This window comes from Apium graveolens, chromosome 8 (genome assembly GCF_009905375.1).
Source record: "Apium graveolens cultivar Ventura chromosome 8, ASM990537v1, whole genome shotgun sequence".
Classification (NCBI taxonomy): domain Eukaryota; kingdom Viridiplantae; phylum Streptophyta; class Magnoliopsida; order Apiales; family Apiaceae; genus Apium; species Apium graveolens.
In genome coordinates, this window is record NC_133654.1 from 31456968 (window position 1) to 31473038 (window position 16071).

The window sequence follows — 16071 nt, forward strand, 5'->3', positions numbered from 1 at the left end:
GCCTTCCTTAACTGAAAGTCTTCTTAAGTCCTGATATTATCTCCTGATGAATATCTTCTGATATCTTAAGTTCTGATAACATAAGTTCTGATATCTTAAGTTCTAACTTCAGTATAAGTACTGATTTCCATATAAGTCCTGATTTGTCCTGTTAGTCAAGATCTGAAAAACTAAACACAAATCATTATTAGACATGACATTACAAATATATCTAACAATCTCCCAAAACTTGTAAATTAGCATAATATACAAGTTCAATAGATATTTGTTGATGTCAAAAACATTAAGTACAAATGCATATGAGAATTTGACTAGATAACTACAACTCACAGTCCTTGTAGCTTTTACCATCCTTAAAGTCTGATATCAGCTTTAACCTGTATATACTTCAAAATTTAACAGTTGTAGTCCTTGACTTGGCTTCAGTGTGTGATCTCTTGAATGTCAGGAGTTGTTCTGAGATAGTTCTTCAAAAGAGTTCTCTCAGCATATTCAAGTTCATTTATCATCCTCCTTTTAGCATCTTTAAGTTCAACTATATCTTCTCATGTCTGAAAGATAGAAGCCCTGAGATCATTAATCTTTGCTTTCCTTATTTCTTGATCCAATCTAATCAGATAAGCTTTGTCAGACTCCAGATTAAATTCAACACCCTTAATACCCAGAAAAGTTGTGATCTTGGCGGTATTAGGCTTCATCTCAACTAATCCACCATTGTGAGCTCTGTACTTTGGATAGTATGGTCTGTCAGACTTTACAGAGTAAAGTTTTTCTGCCTCTGAATATCAGATCTTAAGTATCTGGCAGCACCATCTGCTGACCTGTTCTTCACTTGAAGTAGAAATAAAACATGCTGCAGTTCTTCATAATACTTCAACCGAATGGCATCCTTTCTTATCTGGAATACTCTCCCATCTGTCAAAAAATAAAGCATTATGTCTTGTTTCAGCTTGGAGTTGTAGACCATCTGTATAGACTCTAATTGATTTAGTCTTTCTGGAGTTGTCCCTACTCTTGGTTCAGAAAGAGAAGTAGGATCTGAGGTAGAGTTGTTTACTCTTTTCTCATCAGTATTACCCAGTCCTGTTTTATCTCTAGCTTCTTTCCCTTGGAGAAATTTACCCTTAAAAACATTTGTTAAAGTATTCATAGGTTGAGCAGATTGTTGTGCTTTAGTAAACCCAGGTACTAGAACTGTTGAAGGTTTAACATGAGCAATGTCAGAGGTTTCCTTTTCTTCTGATGTCAAGACAACTTGAGCTATGTCAGAGTTGCTTGAATATTGCTTTTCTTCTTCAAAATCAGACTTGTATCTTCATCATAATTTGCTTCCAGATCCATAGTTGGTATATATATCTTTATAGGTTCATCAACTTTTGCCTTACCCTTGAATCTAGGATCAACTTCCACCTATGATTTGGACTTGGCCTTAAATGCCTCAATATATGTCCTCTCTTTGATCTCAATGCCCTTAGGCTTAGGTGGTTTCTTTGCTATGACTTGAGCTTTAGACTTTGACTTAGATTTATCATTTTCAGCTTTCAGTCTGATCTCTTCTTCCTTCAGGCTTTCAAAATCCATGCCTGGATTATCCTTTAGGAACAGCCTTTTGGAGATCTCTTCATCAAGTTTCAGAGTTTATTCATCAGAACTTATCCTTTTACCAGTATCAGAATTTGTTCTTTGACTTGTAGTTCTGGCTTCCCTTGATAAAGAACCCCTGCCTTGACTTAGACCTCTACTCCTTTCAGAGTTTCCCTAGTCTTCATTATCATCATCCTTACCCTTTAGTGGTTGATCAGTTGTGCATTTGGACTTAATTACTTTCTCCCCCTTTTTGGCATCATCTGGTAGAAGCAGGGAGACAAGCAATTCCACAGAGTTTTGGATTTCATTGAGTCAATTTTGTTGAGAAGCTTGATTCTTTAAAATATCAGATAGTTGAGCTTGCTGCTTTTCTTGAGTCTTTTCTATATACTCAATGCGGTCAAAGGGTGTCTTAAAAACCTTTTCTTGTCCAACATGAAATTCATGGTTTGCTTAGTCACTGTATCTTGAAGTTTGTCCACCTTGGCTTGAGTTATTGAGTGTTGACCTTGAAGGTTCCTGGTACTCAATGTAGTAACTCTGAGTTGTGCTTTGAAGTCATCATTCATCAGCATTTCATCAGCTTTAGTCAGGTGCTCATCAAGAACATCTGCAGTAGGAACAAAATCAACCTTGTTCCACTCATTGATACACTCTCTTCCTCTGTTAGTTTCACTCCAAGGAACTGGTGCATCCTTTCTCACAAACTTCTTAATCAAATAAGCTTTACAAACTGTTTCTGGAGGTGCATGTCCAGAAGGACCAGCTGCATCAGCATTTATATTTGTAGCAGCTTCACCAGTATTTTCTTTAATAGAACTTACAGAATCTTCAGTATCAGCATCTTCTGATAGAATGATTGTATGTGAAGCAATAGAAGATTCATCTGCATGGTCATCAGTATCTAACAATGGAGTTGTTGGTGGAGTGTGCTGAGAAAGATGTGAAGTGGATGAAGCTTCCAGATACAAGACCAAGGGCACATCCAAGTTGTTGATATAAATTTCAGCACTTGTGCCTGGGTTTTCAGCATGTACTGGAGAGTTTATTGGAGACACATGAGGTGTAGACATTGGAGTAGTCTCTGTCTCTTGGATTAGAGATTTGTGAGCTTCATGAAGTTCTGGCTCAACACTTGGAAGAGATTCAACTACAGTAGGGTCTTGTGGGATCAGAGATTCCTGACCCCCTTCCACAGCTGCTGCTTCCATTCCTTCTTCCGAGGTTGATTCTTCTATAGCCCTTCTTGCTCTTTGCTTTTTAAGTCTCTTAGCTGGTGGAGAGACTCTAGGAGCTTGATCATCAGAGTTTAGCTTTCTATGCCTTTTTAGGGGCTTAGAACTCCCAGTTTCTTGAGCTGTCTGAGAAGAGACCTTCTCAGCTACTTCAGCAACAGGTTCTGATGGTTGAACCTGTGCCTCATCATCAGACTCATCTCTTAAAATTATCTTCCTTCTTTTCTGTTGTGCCTGAGGTACTGTCTTAGTCCTCTTTGCTCTAGAAGAAGAAGGCTTCACTTGATTATGTGCTGATGGATGGTTTACATGTTCTAATGTGTGTGTTTGTTGAGTGACAGTAGGAGGTGTTGATGGTTGTTTTGTGTTGGTGGGTTGGACATCAGGATATAGCAATGAATAGGTATCAGAATCGGTATTTACCAGAGCTTACTTTACTGATAAAGGAATTCTAAGGGGTCTCAAAACTTCCTTCTTGTTGTCAACAATTAAGAGATCAGTAAAAGCCCTTTTTGCTAACCTAAAAGGTTCTATGTGTTCACTTGCTAGTTGTGGTTCATTTGATGTACAGTAACTGTAAATTAACTAACAGAACCTAGCAAAGTAAATGACATTCCTGTCCTCAAGCATCCTATCTCCTATAAAACATAACACAGTCTTTGCATAATCAAAATGAGACTGGTTTAAGAGTGTATACCCAATTTGTTGTGTCGGAATAAGGAATGGCATCAAAATTTGAGCACTTGTTGGCAAACGTCTTCGTGATGCAATCGAAAGAAGAAGCTCCATTCCCTTCGAATATATGGGCGTTTGAGTTGACCCATCTTAGCCAAACTCTTTTCATACCCTAGATTAGCCATCATTTGCTGTAGCAAGGGCTCCTCCACAGCAAAACTGAATTGACAGTTTTCAGGTAGGTGTAGAGCTTTTCGAACTGTTGTCGGAGTAACAACATACTCAACCTCCTTTACTGTAAACATGATGCTTAGAGTCCCATCCTTACAACCATCATCATAGAGTCCCATTCGCCAGAACGTCAGAACTTGAGTTCCAGATAAAGTGGACGGATGCGTCAAAGCGAACTCAATTTCACTATGAGATAAGAAATCCTGAATAAAATGAAGTTCCGAAGGAGCTTCACTCTTAGTGAGAATGGCAGCGTAGTTGTTGGGGACGAACTTTGCTCCATTAAAGATTATATCCTTGGGAGCCATTGAAAAAGAAGTGAGAAATAAGAATGTCTGAAAGGTGTTTGGTAAAATGCCTGTGTAGAAACCGTCAGTGAATTTAAAAAGAATAAGAGAAAAGAGAGAGAGTATTGAATACAAAAGTAGATAAAAGATTTAAAATCTTTTCTCTCTTTTACTTATAGACGCCACTTGATAGCAGTTAAGACGAATTTGAACAGTCTTTTCACCTGTTAGCCATGCAGTAGTTAAGACAATAGTTAATGGGCACGGGAAATAAGTAATGATTACTATACACATGCAGTTTTTCAAAAAAAGATGTTCCCACTAAACAAGTAATTATGACTGTCTTTATCTCACTTAAACCAATATTCTGATAAAATATAAGCGTTCAAGTATTGACCCAAAAATAAATCAAGGAAATAAATATTGCCACGTAAGCATCAGAATTTGACTATTATCAGAATTTAAAGGTCATCAGAATATGGCTTCTGTACTCAAAAAGTGAATGTTTATTTCTGTAATTCTTCACACAAATACTGATATGGTTTCAGCAAAACTTAATCATCAGAACTTCCATCAGAACTTGTCCTCAGAATTTATGCAACTAACACTTAAACTGTTCATCTAAAACAACATTGATCACCATAATAATTTTCATCATTCATATGGAGTGTAAGTGTGTACTTTAAGCTAAATATCAGATAAAGAGTAAAGTCTTATTCACTTCAGTACATCTTAGAAATAAGGCATAACTAAGAACTTTGCTCAAAATCAGTCATTAGTCTGAAGTCTACTATATGATGAGTTCATGCATGAGTCTACCTCAACTGTTTTGTGCTCATTTTATGCATCTTTTGAAATTCCTTTTTACAGTGGCTTCTCAGTGTAAGTGAGTCACGACTGCTTATCAGAATTTATGTTGTTATCAGTGTATTTCTCCAGTAATCAGATAATGTGAAAAGTCACTAAGAAAATTTTATTTTGCTTTTCTAATGCATATTACTTAATACCAGCAATGCACTTGGGTCTTCCCTTCCACATATATTTTTCTCTAGATCTCAAAGGAGTGCCTGATATTTATTTCTTTTCTTTACCTTTTCTTTTGATAAGTGAGGCTTATCAGCACTTAGTACATCCATAAGATTTACCAACATCAGAACTTAACAGATAAGAAGCAATATTCTAGTTTTTGACTTAGTAATAAGATACACAAAGTAAACCTAACCAGGCTCAATATCAGAATTTGCTTGTGTTAAAAGATTTCAACATAAACAATTACTTAAAACATGGGATCTTTAGTATATTAGAGACTACTAGGTCAGCATCTAGCACAGTTGTCCTCATTGGATTGAATAGTCACAGAAACATTCATATCACTATCAGAGTTTAGAAATTCATATCAGACAACAATCAGCACTTAGGTAAATTTCAATTTAAGCACAGATTACATAAAGATAGTAATATCTATAAATACTGATTATAAGGTCTGATGTATCAGAACATAAACTAAACAGATTTAGAGAAAGAACCTGAAACCATTCTAAGTTCATTTACCAATCTTGTAAAAGTAGCTTCACATAGTGGTTTTGTGAAGATATCTACAAGTTATTGATCTGTTGGAACAAAATGCAATTCCACTGTACCTTCCATCACATGTTCCCTTATGAAGTGGTACCTAATGCTAATGTGCTTTGTCATTGAGTGCTGAACTGGATTACCTGTCATAGCAATAGCACTTTGATTATCACAGTAAATGGGTATTTTAGAATATGTTAACCCATAATCCAGTAACTGATTCTTCATCCAAAGAATTTGTGCACAATAGCTTCCTGCAGCAATGTACTCTGCCTCTGCAGTTGATGTGGAAATTGACTTTTATTTCTTGCTAAACCAAGAAACTAATATGCCTCCAAAAAATGGGCAGCTTCTACTTGTGCTTTTCCTGTCAATTTTGCACCCTGCAAAATCTGCATATGAGTAACCTATTAGCTTAAAGTCTGATTCCCTAAGATACCATAATCCTAGATTAGCTGTACCCTTAAGGTACTTGAAAATTCTTTTCACAGCTGTTAAGTGAGGTTCTCTTGGAACCGCTTGAAATCTGGCACAAAGACAGGTAGCATACATAATATCAGGTCTACTTGCAGTTAGATAGAGTAGTGAGCCAATCATACCTCTGTAATTAGTAATATCTACTGATGTACCAGTATCCTTATCCAATTGTGTTGCAGTGGCCATAGGAGTGGATGCACTTGAACAGTCTTGTATTCCAAATTTCTTCAACAAATTTCTGGTGTACTTAGATTGACAAATAAAAGTTCCTTCTTCATTCTGCTTGACTTGAAGGCCCAGAAAATAACCAAGTTCTCCCATCATACTCATTTGATGTCTTGACTGCATTAGCTTGGCAAACCTTTTACAAACTCTGTCATTTGTAGAACCAAAAATGATATCATCAACATATATCTGCACCAAAAGTAAGTCATTTCCATGGTTGAGATAGAATAAGGTTTTTCAATAGTCCCTCTGTTAAATCCACTTTCCAGAAGAAACTGAGCTAATGTCTCATACTATGCTCTTGGAGCTTGCTTAAGGCCATAAAGTGCTTTATCAAGTCTGTAGATATGATTAGGAAATTTTGAATCTACAAAACCTGGAGGTTGTTCAACATATACTTCTTCTTCCAATTCTCCATTAAGAAAAGCACTTTTTATATCCATTTGAAAGACTTTAAACTTTTTGTGAGCAGCATAAGCCAGAAATATCTTTATGGCTTCCAATCTAGCAACTGGTGCAAATGTTTCATCATAATCGATTCCCTCCTGTAGAGAATATCATTTTGCAACCAGCCTTGCTTTATTTCTTGTAATTATGCCATCACTATCAGTTTTATTTCTGAACACCCACTTTATACCAACAACTGATCTATTCTTTGGTCTTGGCACTAGGGTCCATATTTTATTTCTTTCAAATTCATTTGACTCTTCATGCATTACTTGTACCCAATCAGCATCTTGAAGAGCTTCTTCCACTTTCTTTGGTTCACTCTGAGAAAGAAAAGAATGATATAGAAATTCATTTGATGTTGTTGTTCTAGTTCTGACACCTGCTTCAGCATTTCTAATAATCAAGTCAGATGTATGTGCTTTAGTCCACTTTCTTACATATGGAAGGTGATCTCTAGAACTGGATGCTCCCCCATGATCCTTGCTGTCTCCATCAACATTTTCTGATACTCCCCCTGAAATTGTGCTCTCTGAGTTGGATCCTTCAGAATTTGAGTTTCCAGAATTATCAGAACTTGGCCCATCAGAACTTGATGAATCAGAACTTGAAGAGCATGTTCTAGGTTCTGATGCTTCTTGTGATGTGGTTGGATCTTCAATATGCTCCCCCTGTACAGGTGTATTTTCCTTTGGCGTAGTCACCACAATTTCAATAACATCAGAGTTTGTAGTATCAGGATTTAGACTATCAGAATTTACAGAATTAGAATTTAAAACTTCATTCTCAAATCTTAGCTGATCATGATCATTGAAATCTTCAAGTCCAGTAATCTTCTTATCATCAAAAGAGACATTGATAGATTCCATGATAACCCTTATTCTTAAATTGTAGACTGTGAACGCTTTTGTGGAAAGTTGATATCCAACAAAAATTCCTTCATCAGCTTTTAGAACAAATTTGGATAGCTATTCAGGATGAGTCTTAAGAACAAAACACTTGCATCCAAATACATGAAAGTACTTCAGATTTGGCTTATTTTTCTTCACCAACTCATATGGTGTCTTTCCATGCTTGTTGATAAGTGTTGCATTCTGAGTAAACCAAGCAGTCTGCACAGCTTCAGCCCAAAAGTAGGTTGATAACTTTGCTTCATCAAGCATAGTTCGTGCAGCTTCAATAAGAGTTCTATTCTTTCTTTCAACAACTCCATTTTGCTGTGGAGTTCCAGGAGCAGAGAATTCCTGCTTTATTCCATGGTCTTTGCAGAACTCTTCCATGATCAAATTCTTGAATTCAGTGCCATTATCACTTCTTATGATTTTCACAGAGTCTTTGACCAATTTATCCAGTTGTTTGACATGATCAATCAAGATATATGCAGTTTCACTTTTTGTGTGCAGGAAATACACCCATGTGTATCTGGTAAACTCATCTACTATGACTATAGCATATTTCTTCTTTCCAATAGACATGACATTAACTGGACCAAATAGATCAACATGTAGTAGGTGATAAGGCTCAAGAATTGAAGATTCAGTCTTGCTCTTGAATGAAGATTTTCTCTGTTTTGCCTTTTGACATGAATCATAAAGGCCATCAAGAGCAAATACTGATTTTGGCAGTCCTCTCACAAGATCTTTCTTGACTAGTTCATTTATATTATTAAAATTTAAATGACAGAGTTTCTTGTGCCAATCCCAGCTTTCTTCAATTGATGCTTTGCTTAACAGACCGATTGCAGAACCATCAAAACTTGTTGAAAGCTTGGCTTCATAAATGTTACCATGCCTATATTCCTTCAGAACAACTTTGCCTGTAGATTTGCTTACAACTTCACAGTGTTCTTCAAAGAAATCCACATGATAACCTCTGTCACAGATTTGACTAACACTCAGTAGATTATGTTTAAGTCCTGAGACTAGAGTTACTTTTTCAATGATGACATTCCCAAGATTGACATTGCTATATCCCAGAGTTTTTCCCATGTTGCCATCTCCATAAGACACTCATGGGCCAGCTTTCTCCACAAAGTCTGATAGCGGGGCTTTATTTCCAGTCATATGTCCTGAACATCCACTGTCCAGAACTAGGATGTTTTTCCTGTTACCCTGTAATCACAAAAACCACTAATGATTAGTTTTAAGGACTCAGACTTGCTTGGATCCTTTAGCCTTATTAAGTTTGTTAGCATTTGCAGCGGATTTAACTTCAGAGTTTATGCTAACATTTTTCTTATCAGATTTTACAGTATCAGACTTTGCATCAGAACTTACACTCGAAGGAATAATGCTAACTTTCTTTAAAGAAGGTTTTATTTGATAATAATCATAGTACAAACTATGATATTCCTTACAAGTATAAATGGAATTCCATAAACTACCACAATGAAAACAAGGATTTTATGGTTTAAACCTAACAGACTGACTCTTAACTCCTGATTTAGGAGGTAAAGAGTTTATATCCTTATTCTTCCTGCAAAAAGAAGCAAGTTGGTTAGTGTTTCCACATTTATTGCATTTCTTTCTAGGAGCATTAGGAACAAACTTATAATTATTGCTTTTATTCACTTCTTCCTTTCCATTCCTATTTTTCCTAGGTGGTTTTACCTTGTTTATATTCTTAATCTCTTTCAGCTTATACTTAAGCTGCTTCTTTGTCATTAAGCCTATGTTAACTTCAGCTGGTTTATCCTGTTTTAATTTGTCAGAAGTTGACTCTGCCTTAACTTCTGATTCAATATCTTTCATCTATTTAGAATCGGACTTTACAGTTTTAACTACAAACTTAACAGGATTTACCTTTGGCTTAGTGGTCTGTTTAACAATAACTAGCTTAATTTGTTCAGTTCCTATTTCACTTTTATCATCTCCATAACCTAAGCCCTCTTTCCAGTTTCCACTACTTAGCAAATTCTGAGTTGTTCTGCCAGAGTTAGTCCAAGTCCTGATAATCTCTCTTTCCTTTTCTAACTCATTTTTTAGAGATTGATTTAATTTTAACACTTCATCTCTAACATAAAAAGCATCATCTCTTTCTTTCTAAGTTTGATGGAACATAACTAACTCCTTCTCTAAATAGTCATTCCTTTTCTTAAAAGTGAGATTTTCAGAAGTTAACCTATCACATGTTAAAGTATGATCTCTATAGCTAATGAATATGGTTTTAAGATAAGATCTCAACTCAGTAATATCATCAGTATGAAAAGCATAAGTTGTTTGAGGTACCTTTAACTCAGCAACATCAGAACTGCTATCAGCATTTGCCATCAAGGCATAGTTCACCTCATCTTCAGAATCTAAAGTGTATGTCCAGCTTTTCTTCTTTATGACAAGTGATTTGCCTTTGTCACCTTTTCCTTTCTTATAATCAGGAGATATGTGGCCTTTTTCACCACAATTGTAGCATTTACCATTTGAGTAATTCCTCTGTCAGACTTTCCTGCTTTGCCTTCATATTTTCTGAATCCCTTCTTATCAGAACTTCCACTTTTCCTGGAAAACTTCTTTCCCCTTCTGAATTTCCTGTAGGCTATCTTTGTGATACCCTTCACCATAAGAGCACACAATCTCATCATCTCTTCATCAGCATCCATCTCATATAGACTTTCAGTTTCTAAATCCTCATCATCATCATCAGAACTTGATGAATCTGAATCAGACTTTATGATGAAAGCCTTTCCTTTGCCTTTCTTTGAGAAAACCACTTTGGGGATTCCTCCCTCAGCCTTAAGAGCAATTGTTCTTGACTTTCTCCTATGCCTCTTACTTCTTTGATCCATCTCAAGTTCATGAGTTCTGAGCATACCATAAATTTCATCAAGAGTAGTTTCATCAAGAGCATAGTTGTCTCTTATAGTAGTTGCCTTCAAATCCCAACTTTCAGGAAGAGATAAAAGGAATTTAAGATTGGAATCTTCAAGATCATATTCCTTATCCACCAGTGACAGATCATTCAGGAGTTTGAAAAATCTGTCATATAAACCAGTTAATGACTCATCAGGTTTTGAGTCAAAGTGCTCATACTCTTGAGTGAGTATAGTCCTCCTATTCTTCTTAATTACATCAGTTCCCTGGCATCTTGTCTCCAAGGCATCCCATATCTCCTTTGCAGTCTTGTAATTAATTACCCTGTTTGACATGACATTATCAATGGCACTATGCAGCAAATGCCTTACCTTTGCATCCTTGGCAATAGATGAGATATCTTCAGCTGTATACTCACTTTTCTCCTTTGGTACGGTCTTTGCTGGCTGATCTGCAACTACAAAAGAGAGCTTGGTTGGCTTATGTGATCCTTCATTAATTCTGTCAAGGTATTCTGGATCTGTAGCTTCCGGAAACATAGCCATCCTTACTTTCCATACGGGATACTCAGAAGGTCTCAGCATGGGAAACCTAATAGTCTCATATCGACTGTGGATTTGAGTCTTTGGAGTTTCTTCAGTTTTGGTAGGCTTGGTTGGAGTTTGTTCTTCTTCAGACATGATTGTTTTTTATCTTTACTGTATATGTGTTAACAGATAGGCTCGGATACCACTTGTTAGGTCACATACACTGTAGAAGGGGGTTGAATACAGTGTATAATATAATCAAATCGAATTAAGAACACAAGTATGTAACAAAGAATAATCTTATTAATAAAACAGTATTACAATGGTACCGTTCTCTCTCAATGATGAACAAATATCATGAGAGCTGCTAGGGTTATAATGAATAATATTCTCGATAATGATAACACGTCTAGTGTAAACCATATGTTGTGTTTATATACCACACAGTTACAAGATAATCTCTAATTGATATCGAATATAATTCAATATCCTAAAATATATCAATTAGTTATCTTTTCCTCCAAGTCATCTATCATTCATAGAATTCTTCTCCATGCATATCTCTTCTTGTTTTAGTCTTGATCTTCTTTCCCTTCAATCAGCTGTATTCCTCATCTGAAAGTCTTCTTAAGCCCTGATATTATCTCCTGATGAATATCTTCTGATATCTTAAGTTTTGATAACTTAAGTTCTGATATCTTAAGTTCTGACTTCAGTATAAGTACTGATTTCCAGTTAAGTCCTGATTTGTCCTGTTAGTCAAGATCTGAAAAACTAAACACAAATCATTATTAGACATGACATCACAAATATATCTAACACCTAGTTTATTCTTGTGATTCTTTGTTCTAAGTTGTAATCTTGGATGCTAGTTTTCTTATTTATGAACCTATACCCTTGTTAACATACTAGTTTTATTATTTATTCAGTATAAAGACTACGTTTATTATACCATGCTTTTATCGGAACCCACGTTGATGATGAGTCTGATTATGGGTTGATCGTTATTGTGGGGTTCTAGCCGATTTACTTATGGATTTCTTTAGTTAATTTATTTCGACACCTTAGTGTGTGGTGATTGTATGATGTCCTAGTATTGGTTGTGTTTATTCATCTTATAAGCGTCGCGAACTTATAAGATAGTGTGTTAATCTCTATTGAAGCGAAAGTGAATTTAGGGGTTTAGAACTTGCCATGCTAGCATAGGTTCATGTATTTGATATGCATGATTCGTAGGTAATTTTAACCATCTTACTTGCCGTATGTAATCATGATAGATAACTTGTGCATTAAACCATTATGTTGTCAAATTCTATAGATATATAGGGTCTCAATATAATTGGTGTCTATTCAGCTTCTATCTCTTTTGTGGATGTTTGGTAGTAGGGTAATCGTACAAATATAGTGAACACAGTAACCTAGCTAGCAAATAGTGACATGAATAGTAATGGTGGTACTAAGCTAGAATATAGATTTGAAAATAGCCTAGCAAGGAAGATATGGATGAGATTTGCATATCTTAGAAATATATAATAAAGACTTCATCACTTATACAAGAAGCAACTAGCAAAATAAATAAAAAATTCTCTCTTCTCTCTTGCAAACACCATTCGGCCCTTTTCAAGAAACAAGGAGAAATCAATATTCAAAACTCCACTTCAAGCCATGGATAAATCTTCTAATTAATTCATAAGCTTCCTACATATCAAACTAACGTATGATATATTTTTAAGAGCATTTCATTAAGGTTTGGATAGGCAAATAATTCCATGAAAGTGATGATGAATAGTGCCAAATAGTAACACTTCTTGATTTCTTGATTTTCATGGCATGATTTAGGATCCTTAAGCACAACCAAGCCTCCCCAAGATTTAACCATCAAGAAGAACACATTCCAATCTTTCAATAAAGGTATAAATCCTTACCCAAACTTTGTTTAAGGTTTAAGTTTCAAGAAGATTATGGATCTTGGTTATAAAACTAGTTTTGATGGTTGATTTGTAATTTTCTTGATGTTTAATTAGTTAGTTACTAAGGTTATTGTTGTGACCTCAAGAATATAATGTTCTTGAGAGGAGTACGTGTTAAGATGATGGTATGGTGATTGTTGATTCTTGGTTAATGATTTAGAACAAAAACAAAACCCGAGTCGCGAGCGTAACGTCATTAAAATGAGAGAATCATAACCTTAAGTTTTCTACAGAAGTACAGAATGTATAAACTATGATTTCTTGAAAATTAACACTTGAATATGATAGAGCGCTTGAATCGTAACCTTAACTTTTTTGTAAGGATCTTTTAGGGCCTTGAATCTCTTGATTTTGATTTACGGTTCAAAAGTTAAGTCCGTTTTAGTGAAAATGATTTACGCAATAAAAACTTCTACGAATTACGAACTTTGGAAATAGAAATGATCGACTTACAAATATTCAAAAATCATGAAATTTTCAAAGAGAGTAATAAATGGAGTTTATTAACATCCATAAAAATTTCAAGTGGAATTATAGAATTTTAAATTTCGTAAAAATGTCGGAGCCGAGACTGCGCGAATATAAATCCTTAAGAATCGAGAGTGGAGCTGAGGGACGAAATGTAAAAGAAAGACAATATGACAAGTACTTGTACTTATTGGAATAATGAGAGTAAAAAAGTATCGCATATGTACAAGTAACAATAAATACGAACGGAATCTAATGGAACGATAATTGTTTATGATTATAGATTTCCGGGAAGACCCTAGAGCACCCTCCACCTCAAAGTACCCAATCAAATTTACGAACCCGACTCCATATACTGTTGTGTTGTGAAAATTGTTTTACTGTGTTTCGTACAAATGCCATATTTTCCATGATAGTAAAATATGAGTTTTTGCGTATCAATAACGATTAAATTTACTATGAGTATATCGTAGAATATTTTAACGCTAGAATAAAGCGTGATGCATAAAATTATAAGACCGAGAGTCAGTTAGAGTTTATAAGTAAAAACCCAGGAACCATCCCGGTGATGTTTTGGACGATCAAAAGTCTGTACTTATTTAAAAATCATAAAATTTTACAGAGAGTAAGAAATGGATTTTTTGAACTTCCATAAAAATTTCAAGTGAAAATATGGACTTTTCAATTTTGTAAAATTATCGGAGCCGAGACCGCGCGTATAGAAATCCTTAAGAATCGATAGTGGAGCTGAGGGACGAAATGTAAAAATTTCAAGTGAAATATGGACTTTTGGACGATCTAAAGCCTGTACTTATGTTATTCCAAGGGACTCGATCTCCTCTTGCGAAGTATTAAATACCTCGAATTTATTTAAAATGATTTCCAAAGATCGTATTCCCTCAACTATATTTAACTACTTGAACAATGAATATTATTTCAGATATTCATTTAAAAAGGAGAAGTATTCTCCAACGATTATTTTATTTTAAATTTAATTATTTAGTATTATTAAAGATTAAGTTAATTTCTTAAACATAAATTAGTTGAATCTTTTAAAAATACAATTATTCGAGGTTTAATTATTTAATAATTATTATTTAATATTTATTAAATGTTGTAATATGATTTAAAATCTAATTCAAAATATTTTCTGGGTTTAAGAAATTTATTCTAGTAATTTCCGAACTTCAAAAAATATTATTTCAATATATATCTTAGTACTTTCTCCGAAAATTCTCGAAAGTACCTATATACATATATGATATGAGTTGTTTCTATCAACAAGCAACACGCTTGAGGAATTTCGATATAATCCGAGTTCCATTTTTCCAATAAGATTCTTAAAAGGACAAGGAGGGGTAGACCCCGACACTTCATGTACCGGAGCGACTACTGGTGTGCCACATATAAACATGTGAAGTATGTGAAAAGCCTAGATGTCGGGCCACACATAATATGCCTGAATGCAGCAATGGTGACCGGGAGTAAGGAAGTCATCCTTCTACATGTAGAGATTAATAAATATTTACTGTTATACGACTGATCATCATATTTCGGGGGCTCCAGTGAATGTCCTATTCTTCCAATTGGAATTTAGATTCAATACCGTAACCCAAGCCTAGCTGCTGGCTTTACCATTAAGGTATTTACAGACTAATAAGTCAATAAAAGAATTGTTTTGAAAGGAGGTGTGTATCACCTAGAAAAACTATGTTAAAAAAACATACACATCATATACGGAATCAGATATGAAATTCTTATACAGTCTTTTTATACTATACTTTATTATGCTGGGCATTATAGCTCACACTTATTTTCTTAAAATACCACAGCACAACAGTGAATCAAGATGCCTATCATGAAACTCACGGCCAGGAAATGGGTAGGAAATGGCCGGCTGTTCTATATGATGTTCGGTGCAGTATTCCTGGTAGACCGTATAAGCTGGATTGGTTTTCAGTTATTTTTAGTCCGGCTTATTTACAAGTATGACTTATGTCAGGTAATAATGAAGAAACGTATATTTGGCCGCTGGTCTAACCTTAAATAAAGGTAACACCCGTGGTAAGACTTAACTAATTTTGGTCTGTAATAATTATCACTCTGTGGATATAATAACTCTAGTAAGGAATTGTTCATTTTCAAGACAATAATCTCTAAGTGTGTATGTGCGGATAAGTGTGGGGTCATAAAGGTGTGAGTATTTATATAATGCTGTACGAGATAAGTGTTATATAGGATGCAAGATGGCATGGCCTCCTAGATCCCTGACCCCAGATTTTGGGGCGCCATAGAAGATTTGTCCTCATGTTTACACAAGTTTCTTGAGTTTCTTCCTCTTTTTTCACATCGGTTTAGTGGTTTAAGCTGTTCTTGAGCTGCTCATGGAGTACTGTTCATCAGCCTAAAAAATCAAGATTTATGCTTATTTCTTGGTTTTTTCCATGATTTTTTGATTACCCATTATGGTTTGAGGGATTCTTTTGAGTTTCCTCTTTTTAAAATATGATTTTTTGACCTTTTTGGTTTGATTTTTCCATGAATAAACCCGTTACTGCTTGTTC